The sequence below is a fragment of the Manihot esculenta genome, chromosome 3 (assembly GCF_001659605.2).
Source record: "Manihot esculenta cultivar AM560-2 chromosome 3, M.esculenta_v8, whole genome shotgun sequence".
Classification (NCBI taxonomy): Eukaryota; Viridiplantae; Streptophyta; class Magnoliopsida; order Malpighiales; family Euphorbiaceae; genus Manihot; species Manihot esculenta.
The window spans coordinates 21,980,557-21,986,556 of record NC_035163.2 but is presented as its reverse complement, the minus strand read 5'-3'; the positions used below and the strand labels follow the sequence as shown (position 1 = coordinate 21,986,556).

Genomic DNA, 6,000 nt, shown 5'->3' with positions numbered 1-6,000 from the left:
AACTCAAGAATATAATATGAACAAATAAAGCAATAAGCATTCAAAAGCACCAATACATTTGTTTTTGCAAAAAATGGAAAAATTAAAAAAAAAAAAAAGAAAAGAAAGAGATCTGCACTGGTTTTTCGGGGAAAGGTGACTGTGATAATGGCTTAGGAATTAGACTTCAGAATTGTATGTTTTCATTTCTCATTGATGGAGGCATTTCTATGAGCATATTCAAAATAGACATGCAAATGTGCTTCTCTTGTAATTATTTAATTAATTAAAAAAAAAATTAGGTATGAAGAAATTCGCTTATTAATACGTTACCTAATAAATTAGATCTAAATAAATATTTCACCCTTTTTCCGAGGGATTTGTCTGTCAACATTAATACACACTTCAATCAAACAACTTTAAAAAAAAAAAAAAATCAAATAGTTTATTATTTCTTTCGATTATGACAGCTCACCAGAATCCATAATATTATTTTTTTTAATCTGCGAGCAAGTATGTACCCACGTGAGTCATATGGTCAGCGTTGAATTATTCTACTACAGGAAAATAAAATAAAAAAGAAGCTGGGAGTTGACTCAAGTCTTCTTTCTACTGAAGCTCATATATGTGCCTATAAATATTTCTTCTGGATTCAGTTACTAATCACACACTGCAATCCAAACTCAGAGCTTCTGTAGAAAACAAGAGAAAAGTTTCACTCTTTCTTCCTCATGGCTCTATTGGGTAGCAGTTTCTTGCCAAAGCAGATCATGCTCCATTTGCCTAACAAAGTCCTTAAGCCATTTCAAAGAAAATATTCTGTGAACATGTGGGTGACCATTTTCCACTTATTTTCTTCTTTCTATTAATTTACTTTCCAATTTTTCTTTAATATCACCATAGATATACAAGATATTTATACGTTTTTGCTTGTTATATATTAACCAGTTTTTTCTTTGTCTGTTATTATCAGAATATATTGTGATAGATCAAAGGGAAAACCCAGCTCAGGAAGTGGTTCACAACATAACAGAGTTCTCAGAATTCAGAGTCAGAAGAGAGTTGAATTTAAGCAAGAGTTAATATGGTCTGGTAGTAGGTCGAATGCTTTTGAAGATGATAAGAAAACTCAAGTATTCGATGCTGCCATTTCTTTGATGATCCACTGACAATCATCTTCTAATTCCCAAGTTTTTGTTGCCCTTTGCTTCATCTGTAAAAGAAAGGAAAAATGTAATTCTTCTTCTCATGTGTTCACCAAATTTCCCATTTTTGTTTCTGGTGAGAAATCATTTTTGCTGTTAAAACTGTATTGGAAACTTTTATGCATCTCTGTAATATTCACACTATATTTAAATTTTTATTATTTATATATAACTCAAAATTTAAAATTTTTTTATTAATGTTAAATTAATTTAAATAATGAAATAATTATTTACTTAATTTATAATTCACTATAAATTTAAATTCAATTATAATATTATCATCCACTTATAAATTTAAACATATACCAATTTTAAAATTTATTAACTTTAAATTAATTTAAATAATAAAATTATTATTTATTTAAATTTTAATTATATACTTAGATAAATGTAGATTTTACATATTATATATTTATAATTAAAAATTTTAAATGTTAAGATTTATATTAAATTCAATAAATTATTTTTATTATAATAAATAATTTAATTCTCCTAAATTTAAAACTAATAACATTAAAAATTAATTTCACTTAATACAGTAAACTTATAATAACTGTTAGTTATACCTATATTAATATTTATATTATTTTAATTTATTCATAAAATATATTTTTTTAATTTTTATTATAAATTATAGATTATTAGTCATTATAATATATATAAAAATAGCCACAATAATAATGAGATAAATTATTGTCATATAATAATGAGATATATCAATGTCATAAAATTTTAATTACAAGGGATTATCTCAATTTTTTTCAAGTTGGCGTCTGACGATCCGCTTTTATTATTCATTCAATATATATATATTTTAATTAAAAATAGAAAAAAATATAAAAAAAATGATGAATTTTAATAGTTTTTTATAAGACGTACAGAATGAATTTTAGTAAATTTTTATGGGGATAAAGGATGAGTCTTACTGTAGTTAAACTATAATTTAATTAGTTATTAATTACTCATTTTATTATTTTTTTTAAATTACTTATTATCATAATAAATTTTATAATTGTTTCTTTAATAATCTTATTTAAAAAATTATAATTTTTAATTATATATATATATATGAATGAAAACCTTTATTTTTTAAGTTTAAAATTATTAACTAATTTTTTAATATTGTGGTAATTATTTTTATTATATATATAATATCTAAATTATAATTTTTAATTTTATATATATATATGAATGAAAACCTATATTGTTATGTGTAATGATTTTATTATTTAATTTAAAGTTAAATTTATTAAAAAATCAATATACAAAAAAGATTAAGATAATTATTATTAAAATATATTTAAATATTAATTAATTACTAAATAAAATTAATTAAACTCAAAAATTAAAAAATTAAAATCTAATAATTTAATATTGTGAAATTATTTTATTATTTTTATTATTTTAATAATTTTATTAATATTTAAATTTATTATTTTAATAATTTTATTAATATTTCAATTTATTATTTTAATAATTTTATCTTAAAATTTTTTATTTTTTTATTAAAATTTGAATACTATAAAGAATAATTAAGTTTTAATAATTATCTATCTAACTACCAAATAAAATTAATTAAAATAAAAAATAAAAAATTTAAACTTCCATTAATGTTAGATATATATAATTTTAGATGAAAAATATTTAAAATTATTTTAGATGATATTTGAAATAATTTATTAATTTAAAATTATTTAAATAATAAAATCATTATGTATTTTTAAATTTAAAATATAATCAATAAATAAACAATATAAGAATTATATGTGAAATGAAAAATAAAAAAATATATAAAAATTTATTATTAATAATAATTCAATTAAATCAATATTAAAATTATTAGTTTATTTCTAAATACAATATATTATACAAAATTTTGATTTTTAATATAAACTACTTATTTTTATATTTTTATATACAAATTTTTAAATTCATTTTTTAAAAAAAATATAATTTAACTTACAATAAAATTTTAAAAGTTAAAAATTACCTTCAATTAATTTAAATTTAAATAGACTAATAATATAATTAAATAATTTAAATAGACTAATAATTAATACTTTAGTGTTTAAATATGAAAAGAATGTGAAAAATAAATTTTAAAGAACATTTTATGTGAAATAAATGAAATTAAAGAAAGAAAAAGAAGCCTTTTCAAATGCGTGTTTCTCATTGATGGAGGCATTTCTATAAGAATATTCAAAATAGACATGCACGCGTCCGTTTGTAATTATTGGAATTTGTTAGTCAACATCCATAATATGCACTTTAATTTATCAACTTAACAAAAATTGAACATTCCTTTGATTATGACAGCCCACCAGAATCCACTTTATTATTACTCAAAAGATTTACTATTTAATTTTTAAATATTATTTTTTTAAATAAAATAATTATTTTATCTAATTTCATTTATTTTTACTATTAAAAATATTTTAAAAGATTAAATTATTTTTTTTTTATTTTTTTAATTTTTAAAAATTAAATTATTAATGAGAAAAAAATAAAAAAATTAAAAATTAAAAATTAAAATTGAGTTATTAAGGAAGAAAAAGAAATAGTAAAGAAATTAAATTTTAAAAATTAGATTATTGTGGAAGAAGATGATGTAAAAAAATTAAATTTTAAAAATTGAATTATTGAAAAGGAGAAAGAAAAAAGAAATTCGGTAATTCAAAGTAAAATTAGATTTAAAAATTTTTCTTCTTATTTTTTATTTGTTTTTATAATAATATGTAAGAACTGTTTTATTGATGTCATTTATTTTTATAATTATATGTAAGAACTGTTTTTATAATAACACGTGAAAACTGTTTTGTTGATGAAAAAGAAATTTTTTTAAAAAATATAAAAATTAATTTATTAATAATAATAATATTTAAAAACTAAATAATAAATCTTTCTATTATTATTTTTTATCAGCAATCAAGTACTATCCCACGTGTCATAATATTCAGCATTGAAGTATTCTACTCCAGGAAAATAAAATAAAACGCAGGGAATTGACTCAAAGTCTTCTAATGGAGCTTCATGAGCCTATAAATATTTATTCTGGATTCAGTTTCTTATCACACAAACACTGCAATCTAAACTCAGAGCTTATAGGAAACAAAAAGAGAACTTTCACTCTTAATTTCTTCCTCATGGCTCTATTGGGTAGCAGTTTCTTGCCGCAGCCAACCACGCTCCATATACACACCAACGTCCTTAAGCTACTTGAAAGAAAATCTTCTGTGAACATGTGAGTGACCATCTTCCACTGTTGCCTCCTTATCTTCTTCTTCTTCCTGTTCTTTCTATTAATTTACTTTCCAATTTTTCTTTAATATCACCATATATATTTACACGTTTTTGCTTGTTTATTAACTAATTTTTCCTTAATCTTTTTTATAATCAGAATATATTGTGATAAATCAAAGGGAAAACCCAGCTCAGGAAGTGGTTCACAACACAACAGAGTTCTCAGAATTCAGAGCCAGATGAGAGTTGAATTTAAACAGGAGCTATTGTGCTCTGGTAGGAGGTCGAATGCTTTTGAAGATGATAAGAAAACTCAAGTACTCGATGCTGCCATTTCTATGATGATCCACTGATGCTCCTGTTTTGGAGCTTCTGTTCCCTGCTGGGTTCGGGGATTTGTGTTTTTGTTGGGTTTATTCCTTGCATGGGGATGGCTTACTATTTTGGTTTGATTTCACTTTTTGATACAAGTCTCAATAGAAGTCGCTTGTACACAAAAAAATAATATTAATAAAACTTAAAATATATTTATATGTAATTAAAATATTATCTTCCACTGTAAATGTATATAATTTTTTTATATTTCAGTCGTACATGTATTAAATTATTTTATATTTAAGTTGTTAAATATATGGGTGAATCATATATTGGATATATAATCTACTTTAAATATTAATTACACATTTATTTTTAATTAAAATATATAATTAATATAACTGAAAAATAGAGTTATTTTAATTAAATCAATAAAAAAAAATGTGAAATGGTTAATACCTACTGCAGTCATTTTTGATATTTAAATCAGTAAACTAAAAAATAGAATAAATATAAAAAATTATTTAAAATTTTCAAATAGTTATATAGAAATTACATATTTTTATTTCTATAATCGTTTCTTTTTATACCATAAAAAAATAAATTAATCATAGTATTTTTTAAGAATTTGATAATGATGTGATCGATAATAAAAAATTTCACTGGTTAATTAGTCGAAGATCTCATAAAAAAAAGTCTATTGAATTGTAACTATTAACAGTTATTTCTTATAAAAATCGATCTTTTTAAATGAGGATGAGTCTTGATGAAGAGTTAAACTGAGACTGACTTGAACCGTCTTAATTTTTTTTTTTCGTCTTCCGTGAAACTAAATATCATTTAATCAAATTCTTACGGCATAATTCTATTTTTAGTGTCACATCATCTTTGCTAAGTGATTATTGTATAATATCAATAATTAATTATTATATATAAATAAATAAAATATTTTTATTAAAAATTATATATTATTATTTAAATATGAATATTTTTATTTTTATTTTAAATTTAAAATTATTTAATATTTTGAATCAACACGAGATCTTGTAATTTTATATATAATAATCAAAATTTAAATTAAAACTGAAATTATTAAGATTATTTATAATTATATTTAAAATTGAAATTAAATTCCATATTTGGTCCTTAGCTGGAGCCTATCAATATCAATATCAAAATCAAATCCCCATTTGAAAATAGTGAAATATTTGGGTAATTAGCTTCCTCAAACCACAGAATTTGCATGATCATACTGACGAAC

The 6,000-nt window shown here is 20.8% G+C and overlaps 1 long non-coding RNA gene across 1 annotated transcript; it reads left to right on the top strand.

The window, feature by feature from the left end:
* Positions 1-657: 657 nt before the first annotated feature.
* Positions 658-1,245, top strand: LOC110616693. The gene is made up of 2 exons (XR_002488243.2): positions 658-808; positions 953-1,245. It is a non-coding gene; the product is annotated as an uncharacterized LOC110616693 (long non-coding RNA).
* Positions 1,246-6,000: the final 4,755 nt, after the last annotated feature.